Source organism: Alligator sinensis, unplaced genomic scaffold, assembly GCF_000455745.1.
Source record: "Alligator sinensis unplaced genomic scaffold, ASM45574v1 scaffold585_1, whole genome shotgun sequence".
Lineage (NCBI taxonomy): Eukaryota > Metazoa > Chordata > Crocodylia > Alligatoridae > Alligator > Alligator sinensis.
In genome coordinates this window covers 52,687-70,409 of record NW_005842530.1, presented here as the reverse complement: position 1 = coordinate 70,409, position 17,723 = coordinate 52,687, and the positions used below count along the sequence as shown (strand labels likewise).

At 44.9% G+C, this 17,723-nt stretch overlaps 1 protein-coding gene across 1 annotated transcript in view; it reads right to left on the bottom strand.

Moving 5' to 3' along the window:
* Window positions 1–17,723, bottom strand: part of LOC102372494 (transmembrane protein 178B) — a gene marked incomplete at its 5' end in the record, with an annotated part of 216,055 nt that overhangs the window by 172,657 nt on the left and 25,675 nt on the right. The gene's annotated exons all lie outside the window — the stretch shown is intronic.

Genomic DNA, 17,723 nt, shown 5'->3' with positions numbered 1-17,723 from the left:
ATGGACAAAAATATAATCTCAATTATATCTGGCACCGACATATATCAGAGTAATTCCATTGCCTTCAGTTGGTCTCCTTCAGATAAAATTTTAAATTGCCAATATTTCATCAGTGATCAGATCACAAAGCCAATATTCAGATTTTCTTTCCCCAGTTGCACTGATGATGTCAAGCAACAGTAAATTTGGCAATTTTTAGACTTTTAGTGCCGCTGCCAATTAAGTTAATATGAATGAGAAACCCTATTAAAGAAGATGGCAGCAAATTACCAGTGGAATTAAATGGATACTTTAGATTTTGTTTTTATAAAGAATCCATTGTTCATAGATCCACTGAGATGCAAGAAAACAACATTTCTGCCTCCACTGGTTTTGGTACTTTACCATTTAGGAAACACTGATTTCTTTCCCCTGTACTATCCTGCCAATGTGACTCCATTTTATTTTGTCTTGTTTCGGTGCCTCGGTATCATTGATCTGTCTAGCTATTTCCTGGACTTTCTAAAGTGCCTATCATGGTATCTAGGCACAATTTATAGATTACACAAATCCTTTCAGAAGAGATGGCCTATGGTTAAGCACTGACTTGTTCCTTAAATCTTGCAGCTATTTTTTTCTACTGCTTCAATTCTTTGCACAAAGTTTTGACAAAGAGATAACTCTTTAGGTGAGACATAAATATAGCAAGTCTGAGTACTTTTTTATGGCTTTCCACAGGAAAGTATTCTAGAGCTTTTATTGGGAAAAGTCGACCTATGACTCTACCAAAATCATACCTAGTTTCTTGTCAGCTTCAATGTGTACTGAAGAAGTGCAGCTGTATTGGCAGGCCTGATTCAAGGAGCAGTCTTTGAGATCTTGGGCCTACCCATTGAATATCAGACATAGTCCATCGGTTATCCCCCTCAGCCTGTTGACAGATCTATAGTACAACCTGGAAATATATTTAGCTCTGAGAATTATGGACTTTTTTAGTTCACTTCTGTTATACAGTGAAAGGGTGGGGGGGGGCGGACTTGACAACCAGAGATCAATGCCCCTCCCCCCTCCCCCGCCTTTAGGGCAGTCTGTCCTGCACTCTCCTGCCATGCCTTGATGTAAAATGAATTGATGTAAAAATGCAGGAGGCTGCCCATTTGCAGCCCTGGTATTGTGAGCCAATTACATGGCTCTGAACCACTCCTCCACCATGTCCCATGCCTTGCAGATGGCATCCAATTAACTTTACTACTCCCCTGGCCCTTTTCTGGGCCAAACTCAGCCTCTGGCCCAACTCCGGCCTCAGGCACCACTCTGTGTGCCTTGGCCACCCTGGCCCCTCCTGAGCCTACACTTCTCTAGCTTAGGTCCTACTCTGTGCAGTCCTTCAGGACACGCAACTCTGCTCAGGCCCTACTCTACACAGCCCTTCAGACCATCTCTGCACACAGCTGACCACAGGTTCTACACTGAGAACCTTGGTCTGGCCCTTCTCTGGGACCACTCTTACCTTGGCCCTGTTTTAGGTCCCATTCAATGGACCTAGGCCTTGTGCTTTTCTGTCAGAGTGTGCTCCCCTAGTCTTTCCCCTCCATAGGGTACCCACAAGGCAGTGGGGGCTGAGGCCTTTTGGCACCCCATCCTTGCCTTTCACTGGGGAGGTGCAGGTGTGACTTTTCCTGAGGACTGCCCCACCACACTATCCAGCCCTAGCAGGGTGCAGTTTCAGGTCTTACCCAGGACCAGAAGGAACCTCCTCCATCCCCATAGTTCCTACCCTAACCTCCAGGTGTTCCAGGAGGTGTGGTCTTTTGGCTGGGAGATGTTGCTCCTTCAGCTCCCCAGATGTAACTGCTGGCCCTTCTCCCAAGGTCTGGGCTTATATGGTCCCTGCCCAGTCCTCCTCCAATCAGGTGGCCCCCTGAGGTCAGGTGACTGCTTAATTGGGTCTGAACCACCTGCCAGCTGCTCCACAGCCTGGCTGATGTTCTTAAAGTAGCAGGTACAAACCGTGCACTGCCATATACAGTCAGCCGAGGAAGTACAAAAGCACTAAACATTGTTTTCCTGTAGGTCCAACAAAAAGAGTGTTTTTTTTCAATATTTTCATGGAAATTGAGTTTAAATATATATTAAAAAAATATATGAGGGGGCAAGCTTTGCTCTCCAGTAAAAGTCTGACCTTCTCAGTGACCTTAAGGGAACAGCACTTGTATACCTGAAGGCCTGAATTTGGGCTTCAGAATTTAGAAGTGGTTCTACATTAGCACAAAATTATTTTAAAACTGACCACCATTTGAGCTGAAAATATATTTGAGCCTGTTTTAGATATGTGGGGAGCTGGAGGAAAAGCAAGGGCAACATTGGACCCCTGTTAAACCAGATGGAACAACTGACAACCAATGCCCAGGAAAAAGCAAACTTGCTAAATGGGTATTTTGCATCAGTTTTCACCAGTTCCATGGAACAACCCTGCCCACTGCAGGACAGGGAGGCCTGGGTGAGGGTGATTCCTTACCATCCATCAAAGCTGACCTTGTAAAGGAACACCTTCACGGGCTGGATACCTTCAAGTCAGCCGGCCCTGACGGTTTACACCCAAGGGTAGTCAAAGAGCTGGCAGGCATCATAGCTCAGCCCCTGGAATGGATCTTTGAGAACTCCTGGTGCTCTCGAGAAGTGCCCGACGATTGGAAGAAGGCCAATGTGGTGCCTATCTTAAAAAAAGGGAGGAAAATGGATCCGGCAAACTACAGACCCATCAGCCTGATCTCTATTCTGGGGAAGGTCTTGGAAAAGATTATCAAAGTGGCCATCCTATATAGGCTAGCTGACGGCAATATCCTGAGGGATACCCAGCACGGGTTTTTTGCAGGTAGGTCTTGCTTGACTAATCTCATTTCCTTTTAAGACCAGGTGACCTATCACCTGGAAAAGGGGGAAGAGATTGATGTCACATATACTAACTTTAAAAAAGCCTTCAATCTGGTATCCCACGATCACCTCTTGGCAAAACTGGCTAACTGCGGCCTCAACCTCACCATGATCCGCTGGCTGGGGAATTGGCTCCGCAGCAGGACCCAGAGGGTGATGGTTGACAGAAGTCAAACGTCGTGGTGCCCTGTGACCAGCGGGGTCCCTCAGGGCTCTGTCCTAGGGCCCTTACTTTTTAACATCTTCATCAATGATGTAGACCATGGTGTCAGGAGCGGTCTGGCCAAGTTCGCCGACAACACCAAACTCTGGGGTAAAGCATCCACACCTGAAGACAGGAGGGTGATCCAGGCAGATCTTGACAGGTTCACGAAGTAGGCGGACGAGAACCTGATGGTGTTCAACACCAAAAAATGTAAGGTTCTTCACCTTGGGAGGAAAAACCTGCAGCATGCTTATAGGCTGGGCAGTGCTACGCTGGTTAACACTACAGATGAAAGGGACTTAGGGGGCATGACTGACCACAAGATGAACATGAGCCTTCACTGTGATGCTGTGGCTAGTAAAGCGAGCAAAACGCTGGCTTGCATCCATAGATGCTTCTCAAGCAAATCCCGGGACGTCATTCTCCCGTTGTACTCGGCCTTGGTGAGGCCGCAGCTGGAGTACTGCACCCAGTTTTGGGCTCCACAATTCAAAAAGGATGTGAAGAAGCTTGAGAGAGTCCAGAGAAGAGCCACGCCCATGAGCAGAGGTCAGGATAACAGACCTTATGACGACATGCTGAGCACCATGGGACTCTTCAGCCTGGAAAAGCTCAGGCTCAGGGGCGATCTGGTGGCCACCTGTAAGTTTATTAGGGGTGTTCACCAGGATCTGGGGGAACATCAGTTCACCAGAGCGCCCCAAAGGATGACAAGGTCGAACGGTCACAAACTCCTCCGTGACCATTTCAGGCTGGACATAAGGAAGAACTTCTTTACTGTCCAAGCCCCCAAGGGTTGGAATAGACTGCCACCGGAGATGGTTCAAGCACCCACTTTGAATGACTTCAAGACACTTTTGGATGTTTATCTTGCTGGGATCCTATGATCCCTGCTGACTTCCTGCCCCTGGGCAGGGGGCTGGACTCAATGATCCTCCAGGATCCCTTCCAGCCCGAATATTTATGAAATATCTGACATTAACCTTTTAAACATATATATATTTAAAATAATTCTTTAAGATTTGGACATTAAGAGGAAATAATCTGTGATATATATTTTTGCAGTGATTTAACAACAGAGAAATTAGCCAAATGGAGACCTCTATTCACAGAACAAGTATAATATAAGCAATAATACACTGGGGACCCAAATGAGAGTGATAGAGGCAGAAACAGGAGTAGCTGCAGTACTGAAGTGGATCAGACATCACTGGGTAATTACCATAAATTGGGGCAGTTCCCACAGCTGCTCTAACTTGGGTTGGAGTGCCAATTTACCTATGGTCAGTACCATAGCAAGGGCAGTGCTAGCAGTGCACCAGCACCTGGTGCCCTCACACAAATAAGTACCGTATTAAATTTATTTTCTCAATGTATGATTAAGTTGACAATTAGTAGACATGGAAGCTTAGTATCATACCCACTGCTCATGACTGTATGTACTGTGCCAAGGCATAGAACACTTAGCTGCTCTTAGTCCTGTCAATTGGGCAAAACACAGTGAAATTGCTAACCTACATTTCCCGAATTGACAGGTTTACTATGTTCAAGGTTAAAAAAATAATATTTAAACAAGAAGTCCCAGGATTTCCTCAGAATCCTGGAAAAATTTGAAATGTTGTCTTTAATCTTAGGTTTTTTTCAAAAACTCTGGAACATATATTAATTTGGGGTAATGTTTTAATAAATGTTGTTTTTAATTTGAAGAAGGCTCATTTTCATAAATTAGATATTGTTTATGCATTTGAAACCAAAAGCACCATTTTAGTTGGTAATATTTTAATACCTTTTTAAACACTTTTTGTATATGCTGTTTTGTGTTAATATGGGAGGGGGGAGACCAAATACGGGGGATGGAGACCAAAGCCCTGAGGTAAGTGGGGAAGAGGAAGAGCAAGCAGGAGAGGGAAACAGAAGAGGTGCTCTCATACTTCCTGAGAAATCAGGGCAATCAATTAGTTACCTCAGGTGCCTGTACATGAATGCACGGCGCCTGGGAAACAAGCAGGAAGAATTGGAAGTCCTTGCACAGTCACAGAACGATGACATGATTGGAATAAGAAAGACTTGGTGGGAACTTGCATGACTGGAGCACTGTCGTGGATGGGTACAAACTGTTCAGGAGGACAGGGAGAGAAGAGGAGGAAGAGTTGCATTTTATGTAAAAGAGCAATATGATTGCTCAGAGCTCCAGTATGAAGCTGGAGATAGGCTTGTTGAGTTTCTGGGGTAGAGTAAGAGGGGAGAGCAACAAAGGTGATGTCATGGTGAGTGTCTCCTATAGTCCACCAGACCAGGAGGATGAGGTGAATGAGGCTTTCTTTAAACAGCTAGTGAAAGTTTCCCAATCACAGGCCCTGGTTCTAATGGGGGACTTCAATCACCCTGACATTTGCTGGGAGGGCAATACAGCAGTGCACAGGCAATCTAGGAAGTTTTTGTAGAGTGTTGGGGACAACTTCCTGGTGCTAGTGCTGAAGTGGCCAACTAAGGGCCATGCTCTTCTTGACCTGCTGCTCACAAACAGGGAAGAATTGATGAGGAATGTAGTAGTGGATGGCAACTTGAGCAGCAGTGACCACAAGATGATTGAGTTCAGGATCCTGAGGAAAGGAAGGATGGAGAGCAGCAGACCCTGGACTTCAGAAAAGCAGATTTCAACTCACTCAGGGAACTGATGGGTTGGATCACCTGAGAGGCCAGTCTGAGGGGGAAAGGAGTCCAAGAGAGCTGGCTGTACTTTAAGGAAGCCTTACTAAGAGTGCAGAAACAAACCACCCTGATGTGCAGGAAACTAGCAAGTGTGGCAGGAGGCCAGCTTGGCTTAGCAGGGAACTCTTCAGTAAACTAAATCACAAAAATGAAGCTTATAAGAAGTGGAAACTTGGACAAATAACTAGGGAAGAATATAAGACCATTGCTTGGGCATGCAGGGATGAAGTCAGGAAGGCCAAAGCACCATTGCAGCTAGGAAGGGATGTGAAGGGTAACAAGAAGGGTTTCTACAAGTATGTTGGTAGCAGGAGGAGGATCAAGGAAAGTGTGGGTCCCTTACTGAATGGGAGAGGCAATCTTGTGACAGAGGATGCAGAAAAGGCTGAAATGCTCAATCCCATTTTTGTCTGTCTTCACAGGCAAGGTCAGCTCCCAGACTACTGCACTGGGCAGTACAGTTTGGGGAGGAGGTCAGCAGCCCCCAGTGGTGAAAGAATGGGTTCGGGACTACCTAGAAAAGCAGGATGTGTGCAAGGCCATGAGGCCAGATAGGACGCACCTAAGGGTGCTGAGGGAGTTAGCTAATGTGACTGCAGAGACATTGGCCACCATGCTTGAAAACTCATGGTGATCAGGAGAGGTCCCAGATAACTGGAAAAGGGCAAACATAGTACCCATATTTAAGAAAGGGAAAAAGGAAGATCTAGGGAACTACAGACCAGTCAGCCTCACCTCAGTCCCCAGAAAAATCTTGTAGCAAATCCCCAAGGAATCCATTTCTAAGCACTTGCAGGAGAAAATGGCGATTAGGAACAGGCAGCATGGATTCACCAAGGGCAAGTCATGCCTGACCAACCTGATTGCCTTCTATGATGAGATAACTGGTGCTGGACGTAAGATAACTGGATGTGGGGAGACTAGTGGAGGTAGTGTACCTTGATTTTAGCAAGTCTTTTGGTACGGGTTCCTACAACATTCTCCCAGGCAAGCTAATTAAGTCTGGGCTGGATGAATGGACTGTAAGGTGGATAGAACACTGACTGGAGCATCGGGCTCAGAAAGTAGTAATCAATGGCTCAATGTCTAGTTGGCAGCTGGTATCAAGTGGAGTGCCCCAGGGGTTTAGTATCTTCATCAATGACCTGGAAGATGGCATAGAGTGCACCATCAGCAAGTTTGCAGATGACACCAAGCTGAGAGAAGTAGTAGATATGCTGGAGGGTGGGGCTAGGATTCAGAGTGACCTAGACAAATTGGAGGATTGAGCTAAAAGGAATGAGGTTCAATAAGGACAAGTGCCAAGCCTACACTTACAACAGAACAATCTCATGCACCAGTACAGGCTGAGGGATGACTGGCTGGGCAGCAGCTCTGCAGAAAAGGACCTGGGCGTTACAGTGGACAATGAGCTGAATATGAGCCAGCAGTGTGCCCTTGTTGCCAAGAAAGCTAATGGCATACTGGGCTGCATTGGTAAGTGTGTTGCCAATAGGTCAAGGGAAGTGATAATTCCCTTCTATTCAGCACTGGTGATGCCACATCTGAAGTACTATGTTCAGTTTTGGGTCCCCCACTACAGAAAGGATGTGGACAAATTGAAGAGTCCAGCGGAGGGCAAGAAAAATGGTGACAGGGCTAGGAAACATGACTTCTGAGGAGAGGCTGAGGGAACTAAGCTTATTTTGTCTAGAGAAGAGGAGACTGAGAAGGGACTTAATAGCAGCCTTCAACTACCTGAAGCAGGTTTTGAAAGAGGACAGAGCTAGATTGTTCTCAGTGTTGGCAGATGACAGAACAAGGAGCAATGGTCTCAAGTTGCAGCAGGGGAAGTCTAGGTTAGATATTAGGAAGAATTTTCTCACTAGGGAGTAATAAAGCACTGGAATAGTGCAATACTAACATGTTTGAGGGACTGTGCTCTTTTCTATTGTTATAATTTTATTTTTGTTAATGTAATGAAGTATTGAGATTGTAACAGAGCTATATATTCAAATAAAATGCTAAGCATTTCATCTTTCATATTTTGTTTCATTAAGTTACCATATGAAAGTGAAGCAATGCAGTTTTTGATGTAAACTTCTTGATGATAATCAAAATGTGCAATATAGTGTCAAACTTAGAATTTAATTTTAAAAAAGGCTGAAAATCCCTGAAAATCCCAACTGTTTTCTAGAAGATACCATGTAGAGAGATTTTTATGGTTTTATATTTAACTACTTACTACTGACATACCCGACAATGGATATATATCATGTTTCTTTATTTGCTGTTTAACTCTTGTAGACATTTTGAAATAGTATCTACAGTACACTGTCTAGTTTATGTAGTATATGTTGCTTGTGTTTTGTATTGTGTAGCACATAGGTGGGTGTTCTGTACACGACCTGTATCAGGTGTCAAAATGCCAATGGCTATGGCTCTGCCTACGGCATTTCCTTGTCCAGGGCTGAGCACTGGAGCCAGGCACAGACACTTTTACTGGTGTAAGTGATCCAAAACTTGTCTATACCCATAGCAGAACAAAAGTTCGGCACGTGAAATCAGTCTATACCCAAAACAGAAGTTTGGCACACTTAGATTGGTTTAAAAATGTTGGAATCCAGTCTAAGATTGGCCCACCCCACCACAGGGCGAATGTGTGTTCTGTTCACTACTGATCTAAACTATGCTTACAGAAAGCCACGTAACTTAAGTCAATTCCACCTTAGGCTTTTTGAATGTTTGTACCTAGGCTGTGTGTGCAGCTCCTGTGTGTCCAGCTCTGTGCAATTAACCAGTGATTGCAGCAGGAGCTGGCCCTGCCCTCAAGCCCCGTACTGCCTAGTTATAGCAGTAGCAAATACCGTAGCTGCAGAACGCTGCAATATCTACAGCGGAGAAGCGTATGTTACTGCCTGCAGAGAGTGTTAATGAGTGCAGTGGGGCGTGGGACTGCAGCAGAGCATGATAACAGAATGAAATGTTGCTTAGAAAGGTCCCCAAAGGTGCCAGTATTGAAGGAAACAGGTTGGAGGCATAAGCCTAGGCCTCAAACCTCTAAGATGCAGCACAAATATGTAAGGTGTGATAGGTAGTGTGTAAGCCTTTGGGTTATGTAAGTAGATGCTTGCTTTCTGTTAGCCAGGTGACTACTCACAAGCATTTCAGGAGCACGTCCAGACAGAATGGACCTCTTAGCTGGCCACAATTCCATGTGCCCGCTTTGGTAAGGACAGGACTGTGTTTGAACCTCAGCTCCCAGAATGTGGTAGCATTGGTATCAATGGAATGTTAAATACGTGATGGCACTGCCAGCTGCATAGCAGAGAAGCAAAAATGAAGAAGGAGAGATACAGGCCCTCTTGGCATAGAACACAGCTACATATTCTAGTCAGATGCTGGCATGAAGAGCAGGACAGGGCCATTGCTGACTGGCTGTCCTTAACCACATCCAGTACCAGTCAGATAAAAAGGAAAGAATAAACTCCTTTCCTTTCTGCTCCCCAGCTTTCACTCTCCCTTGCTTTCTCTCAAACTTGGACTTTTCATCCTTCTCTTTTTCCATTTTTCACTGCCTTTTCTTTGTTTATTTCTGGTTTCTGCAACTGATATGCTGTCCTTCTCTCCCTCCCTGTTTTTTCTGTCTTGTCCCTTGCTGTTCTGTTCCTCCTCCTCTCCCTTTCTATCTCACTCCTTACACCTGTAGGCTTCTCCACTGTCCTTCACTGTCCTCCCTCCCACCCCTTATCTCTACTCACCGCTCACTGACAGAAAGACAAGTCTATTCCTCTCTCACTCTTTCTATGGCTCCGCCAGGAGAGACTGTGTTAAAAATGAAGGATGTAAGTAATTATTCTGAGCAAAACCCTGACAGACTAAATTAAGAAAGCAACCTGGGCAGCTCTTGGCTGGTGCCTCTCCTGGGCGGGAGCCTTCTACTCCCATGCAGTGCTGTGCTGAGCTTTGCCAAGTGACCCAGCCCTGGGAGGACGCTTCAAACCCTGCCACGTTTTTATGTGATTTCATGTATTTCTTCAATGCTGCAAGACGTAAGCTAATCCATCTTGTTAGAAAGCAGAGTCTTTATGGCTGTTTGGGAAAATCTCCTTTGAAGCTAGAAGCAAGAATTTTGTTTCTGTTTCAGAACATTTCCTGCCTTGCATTATTAATAACATCTGACACTTCCCAACCCGTAACTAACTAAACCTTGCAAGCACTCCCTGCCCCCAGCCTGTGAGGTAAGTATGTATCATTATCTCCAACATAAAATGAAGAAATGCAGTAAGAAAAATTAAGCGATGCAGCAAAGGCCGCAGAAATACTCGCTATTAGAACCAAGGTAAGAACACAGGAGTCCTTGGCTCCCAAGACCATTATACAGTCTAAATGCTAAATCCTATTTCAACTGCATGTGCCTAAGTCACATTTATGTCCCTGCACATGTGCGATTTTTGGCCCCGACACACAGTTTGGATTCTTATTGCACTTATACAGTTGCACTCGCTGTACACATGCAATGAGAATCCAAAGTGCAGCTAAGAAGGCTGCCCTATGGCCACCTAAGCTCCCAGGCATTATGGGATCACCTGGTTACACAGAAAATGCAATGCAGGTCACTGAGACTTCAATCACAGAAAAATCATAACTAAGAACAGTTTGACACCACAAAATTGGGGCGGGGGCAGGGGGGCAACAGCATGGGTGGATTTTGAAAAGGGGGGTGCAGATAGTGAGGTTCATTATCATATATAAAACAGCACATATTTTTTCTCCAGTTAAAAATAAACAGGAAGATTTATTAATATACTAGGGGCCCAGGGCTGTATTATTCAGTTTAAGATTGAAGCAAAACCAAAAAACAAAAGAGATATTTACATAAGACACTTAACTCGAGATTAGAGCTAATTATTGCGGAGTAAGCCTTACTGTCTACATGTGCAGATGCTTACTGCATAGTATTTGCTCTAATTGTGAGTAAATTTACTCCCGATTACTTACTGCACAGTATGACATACACAGACTGCTGACTGGGAGCAAATGTGCTCCCGGTCAGCCAACCAGCAGGTGGTGGGAGACTGCTCCCTGCTCTTGGGAGCTTCCTGCTGCTGGGGCAGGCTCTGTCACAGGAGCCTAGACAGGGACAATGTCCCTCTGCCCTAAGAGCAGGGAGCTCCCAACCCCTGCTTCACAATCATGAGCGGGGGCTGGGAGATCCTTATCTCCCAGCCCTGGCCCCACAATTGCAGGGCCAGGGATGGGAGATGCTTAAATAATGCGAATTTTGTGTTTTTGAGCAAAATATAAACACTGTCCTCTGAAAATGTCATTGGGAATGTCACTTTTTATCAATGCTTTCCATGGGAAAAGCACTTTCTAATCATCTCTGTAACAGGGAACCCCTGCTCCTGTTACTAGGACAGCCAGGACCAGGACAAGCAGTAGTGGCCCAGGTGGATTGAGTCAAGGACTAAAAAGGCCAGGCAACTAGTGAGACAATTAGCTCTACCTGGTCTCTAGATGCAGATGATTTGGTCATATGGCTGAAAGGAGGCTGGGCCTGGGGACATAAACCCAGTCTCTGACCATGCAAGGGGCAGTCCCTGCTTGCAGCAGGGAGACAAGTTGCTAGAAATAGACAAGCAGGCACCCAAGCTACCCAGGGGAGCTGAGCATGACATGGCTGATGGAGGTAGGACCTGCAGGCAACATTTACCCTGAGGGAAGGAGGGAGACTTAGGTTTGTGAAGTAGATGGCTTGTGGCTTTTGTTCCATTTTGAACCTGAGATTGGAGGATGTGGTTGTGGCTACAGGGATAAAGGAGGCTAAGTGCCTGGGTGGTACTCCCTTGCTATAGGTGCCAAAATCTAGCCCCAAGCCAGAGGGGCGGAGACTGGTGTAGTGAAACTGGTACCCCAAGAGAGGCTGCTGCCAAGGCAGGGCTGATATCAGAGAGCTGAGGTCTTAAACAGTGGACCAAGGCTGCTGGTGTGGCTAGAGAAAGAGAGGGCCAAGCCTGTCACAACTGAAGCCTTGGCAGGTGATCGGAAGCCTGCAAGAGCCTCAGAAGGGAAGTACTCAAGGAAGAGCAGATGCCGCAGGTGGGGAGCTGGCCTGGTATAGCTGGGCAGGCAAGACAACCAGTGTGGTTACTTCTGGTGCAAGGGACTGCCTCCCCCAACAACAAGTACAATGACATCAAAGTCCTGGCAGGTGAGAGACTGGAGGTAAGGTGGGGCTGGGAAAGAGCCAGCAGGCAGATTGGACCACAGGAGGGGACTAGGTGCCAGGGTGGAAGCCCCTGCTGCCAATCATACCACAACCTGTTACACATATTTGGAGTATCCACAGCTTGTCACAGTCATTCAGAAAGATACAATCCAAGCCTCTCCCTGTATGTTTTAAAATCATAGCCATTTGCTTTACTGATATAAACAAGGTTAGCTGTCTGTTAAGAAGTAAAATTGAACAGCAAGGTGAATTCTGTTCAGCAGTATGTATCACCAACAAGTGTTAGCTAAGCTCTATTTGGAGACCCCTTCCCACCAGAAATGATGCATGAAACAGAAAAATCTTGCACCTTATGTTTTATAATACAGGTTTGTGTGTGAAGATCTTCCAATTAGATTATTTCTTGATTAAATGAATTCGATTTAACAAAAAGCCAGGACGAGCCTGAAAAAACATCCTACACTCATTTTTTTTGTGCATCTTCAACTTCTTTTAAGGTTCTTTCGTACCATATGTCATCATGAAATATCTGTGCAGAAAATCAAGAACAAGGACTTGGTATCAGATTTCCATGAATATTAGGATTTTGTTTACAGAAAATATGTAATTTCCATCAGTGGTGAAAGCACAGATTTACTGTAGTGCATTTCACACAAAATTAACTCAGATAGGGAATTCTGAAGCTGAGGCAGTAGAGTCTTTCTCTCCTCATACATTAATTGATAATTGTTTTCTTCTTCCCTCTCCTTGTTAATGTAGTGCTAGTGAAAGTTGCCAGATTGAAAGCCCTGGAGGCAAAAGTCTTATTTATCCACAAAATAGGTACAGCACAGTCAGCAGCAGCAAACACTTTCTCACACACACATGCCTTAGCCTGACACTCATACAGCTAGGAGAATACGTTAGTCTCCATGCCTATTCAGTCATCTTGCTCTATTTGCTGGGATTGCTCATGAAGATATCTGTTGTCATTAATCATAATGTGGACATGTCTCTGTTATAAGATGGATTCACACCGACACATCATTTTCCAGAAGCCACCAAATAGGCATCATATTATAAGGGCTTTCAATTATTACTGACTTGGTGTCTAGTAAAAACTGAGGAGATATGCTCAGTTTCCCATTGGCAAACTAACTTAAGAGTTGTCTGGGAAGCCACCAAATAGGCACTCCCTCATTGGGTCTGGTCTCCCACTTGCTCATTTAATTCCTAATCTATCTTGGATTTATCACTGAATTATTTTCCTCCTTTGCAATGTATGTGTATAGACAAAGTCATAGTCCAACTATTCTGATGGACCCTTCTAAAGAAGCTGAATCCTTATCAGCTACAAGTTGATTACGTTCCTCCACATTAATTTTGCAGGTAATGGGCATTACCAAGCTTTCTTCCAAAAGCTACAAGGTTGGTCTACAGCCTACAAAAAATACGGGGTGGTTGTTAAAATCTATTTGCTTCTCAGATGTCTGCTAATCGTATCTGGTTCAAAGTGAAAATATCACCCTGCTAAAACTTCCACGCTCGCTCACTTGCTTTCTCACTGACATTCAACAACAGTACATTAGCTTTGGCTGAGAAGTCACAGCAGGCAGTATTAAAGTCACAGTGGGAGGAATCCCAGCTTTGTACTAAAAAGAAATACATGCTTTGCAAAGAAAAAACATGTAGAATAAAGTGAAAGGAGGAGCAGCTGCACCCAAGGCACAGATGCCTTCCAGCCATGAGGGGGTGGGTCAGGAGTGAGGGTCTCTGCTCTATATAGTTCATGTTAGGAACACAGACAGCAATAGTTCCCATCCCTTCATCCCTAAAATGTTAAAAATACAAACAAGTCCCCTCTGCCTGTGCAAGGCAACCTGACTGTAATACGTAAGTAAGTGTGCTGGTAAAGATCTAGTGAAACACTGGGCATGGATCCATCTGATTCTAAGGCTTCTTGCTTTCTTCCCCATGAGTTCCAATACCATTTAAGGCCTCAGTAGCTGATGGAGGGAATTTGTCTTACATAATATTATAATAAATTCACAGATATTTTGTTAGATGGCCCTGAATTAGCCAATCTACTTTATCTCCTCACATACCACGTTCACCTCTTTCCCAAAAATTAGCCCTCCAAAATTGGACTGAGTTTTTTAAGGGAGGAAGCTGATTTCCATGCTGGGGGCGAGGTGTGGGGATACCGGAATGGCTGTCAAAGGCTGGGTCCATGCAGGGACCTCTCCTCAGCCTTACTAACTCTCTCCTTGCAAGCTCTGCAGCTAAAGCTTTAACCCTGTCACAGCCACTAATAAACTGGCAGCAGCTTTTGACGAGCAGCTTTGGCTGCAGAGCTTGCAAGGACAGAATAAGTGATGCTGAAGAGTAGACTCTGTCACTACTTCACGCAGCCTACACTCAGACATAGCTCAGGAAAAATCTTTTTTTTTCCTTCCCTCTCCCTTCCCAGAACAAGAGGGCTGAGTATTAATCCTTGTACATTCCTAAATCCCGTACTAGACAATTGATTCTTAATTAAAACCTTAGCTCAGATTGTAAAAACTGAAATCAACTTTTTTGGACCCTTCTACATTTTCATTAACATAACCATCCATACTTTTATGCAAAACAAAGGATGCATACTATGGTTTTAGGTGTCCCAGTTCCAGTTGGGTAGGCATGCCCATGCCTGGATCCACCAACCCAGTCCCATTCAAAGGGGACTTAAAATGCTAGGATTTTGATATACCTCTCATTTGCATGAAGCTCAAAGAAGAGACCCATTATATAATTATACTATAGCCTACAGTTCAACTCAGATGGTGAGCTGTTGTGTAAGCAAGTATCTTTTTCAACCTGCTTGAAACAATGTCCACATACTGTACAATCAAGCTCCATCTCCCTCCTGGAGTTTAACTTTGTTAATAAAATAATAAAGTCAAATGAAATTCAGCTCAAGGCTTCTCCTCCAGCCTGGCCATTTCTAGGTTTCGACTTCAGGACAGATCAGCCTGCACATTGGGTCCTCTTTTCCTCAGAGAGTCATTTCTCACTTCCCTTCCATCTGGATTGGAGAAAAGCAATCAATGGGATCGCCACCCTCTGTGAGTCAGCAGAACCCACTTAAGCTTCTTCTACTAGATATCAACACCCAAAACCAAGATATAGGGAAAGTGAGAGGAGTTTTTTGGCAAGATAGTATGTGCCCATATAGGCAGATGTTGGAGATAGGAAATGCCTCCCAATCCAAGCAAAAGTTACTGGACACAGATGAATCCTCTCGTGAACGGGAAGAGGAGACTGCCGTATCCAAAAGGGTTTTGAATATTACAAAACTTCAATTCAGTCCATTATCTCAGAAATTCCTATACCTATACCTATACCTATAGCAATGGGATGCAGAAAGGTAGGCTAGGCATCGAGCACAGGCAGTCACAGTGGAGCTCTCACCCCCCTATCTGCATGGGTGTAAGATGCCACAGTGTCAGCTGTACTGTGTGTGGGATGAAGAACAACAGTCTGTGTAACCTGAAAGCATCATGGGGATCCTTTCACAATAGCATGAGTGCTTGTATTCACGTGCCTGTGGGACAGAGAGAGGAATCTTGACAAAAGAGAAAGATGGGAGCAAACCCTCCGAAGAAGTTTTTTGTGCCATCATATAACATACATGAAAGCTCTCAGGGGTTGCTAGGCAATAATGTCCTGCCCTCAAGATCACTAAACAACCAATGACAGCTTGTTCTGATGGTGTAATGCCTCTGCCTGGTATTTTATTGGATGACGAATGATATTACTCAGTAGCCAGCTGGAGGAACTTGGGAGAACAGAGTTCTGCATGAACTAATGGAAAATGGTCCCAGCTGCTTTTGATAACACTCCAGCTCCCCCGCGCGTGCAACAGAGCTAAGCTCTGTGGATAAAGCAGTTATCTTTCTAAACTCATCTCCAGACACTTCACTGATTCCAAACACAATACCTTTGATATTGCATGCAAGAAGTCAGTCTTTAAACCAAGTATCCTGAAGAAGCCCCTAATTACAAATTAATCCCCAGGGACTTTCCAGGCCAACAGCTATTGCCTCTCATTTCTCATGAATTCTTCATTAGTTGTCAGTGCCAAAAGAAATTCTGCCTCCCGGCACCAAAGGGTTAACAAAAGCTCCAATAATTAAATTAACAGCAATCAGCTGAGGAGCTCCCTAGTGCCAAGTCTGGTAAATATCTATTCAGATTCTCGAGCCAAGAAAACTTCTGACTGTCCCCTGCAGGGCTACAGCTAACAGTCTCAAATATACACTGCCCAATCCTTTGCCTCCCAAACACAGCATGATTATAGTCCCCTGAAGCAGACATGCCGTTATTCAAAAGGGGCCAAAATAGTTTCTATGAGAGAGACACCTGTTTCCTCCAGGGCTGAACACAGTCTAATGCCATCACAAATCTAGTGTGTGGGGTTAGACAATGAGATCTAATAAGGTGCAAATAAAGGTCCAAAATAAATGTTTGGCTCAGAAAATTACAAATGTTCATGCCATGCCATCGATGGAGTACACTGGCCCTCAAAATGCTCTTGACCCTTGACATTTTCCTCCCTCCCTTTCCTATCCCATGTGAGACATCACTCTGATCTGCAATCTCTCTGAATGTAAGGTTTAAGTTCTCTATAACCAGGGAAAGTGCATATTGTTCTTTTTACTGGAATAAGATAACCAGTTAAGATGGTAGAGATGGGAACTAATTATCATGGAAATTACATCAGCCACAGAAACCTCTCTCCTTCTGTACCCTTCAGACTAGATGCAATCAGATTCCCTCTGGTTCTCTGCAAGAGAGAAAGGGGACACAGAGACAAAGCAAAGCTTACTGACAGCTAGGTTTGTACCCTGAGGCTTCCACACAGGAATCCTAATGCTGCGTTTAATGAAGTATGATGCCTAATGCCACTAAGATGACTCCCACGACCATAAGAAGGTCCTGCACGATAAACATCACTACCCCAACTCCCACCAAGGCTTCTTGAATATTTAGATTAGAGCGTAGGAGTCATCTCTAGTAGAGGACAGGTTGCAGAACTGTGTCACCCCTTTCCCAAGAATTCTATGAAGGATGGGCAGCTTTAAATTCTGGCCAAGAATAATCATGAATCCTGCTGGCAACTACCCAGCGATGTACTAAATTTCATAGATTTCATAGATTTCATAGACATCAGGGCTGGAAGGGACCTCGGAAGATCATCGAGTCCAGCCCCCTGCCCAAAGGGCAGGAAGTCAGCTGGGGTCATAGGATCCCAGCAAGATAAGCATCCAGTTTGCTCTTGAAGGTGTTCAATGAAGGCGCTTGAACCACCTCCGGCGGCAGGCTATTCCAGACCTTGGGGGCTCGGACAGTAAAGAAATTCTTCCTTATGTCCAGCCTGAAATGATCTTGAAGTAGTTTGTGACCATTCGACCTCGTCATTCCTTGGGGCGCTCTGGTGAACAAACGTTCCCCCAGATGCTGGTGGTCACCCCTGATAAACTTGTAGGTGGCCATCAGATCACCCCTGAGCCTGCGCTTTTTCAGGCTAAAGAGCCCCAGGGCTCTCAGCCTGTCATCGTAGGGTCTGCTTCCCTGACCTCTGATCATGCGCGTGGCTCTTCTCTGGACTCTCTCAAGCTTCTCCACATCCTTTTTGAATTGTGGAGCCCAAAACTGGAAGCA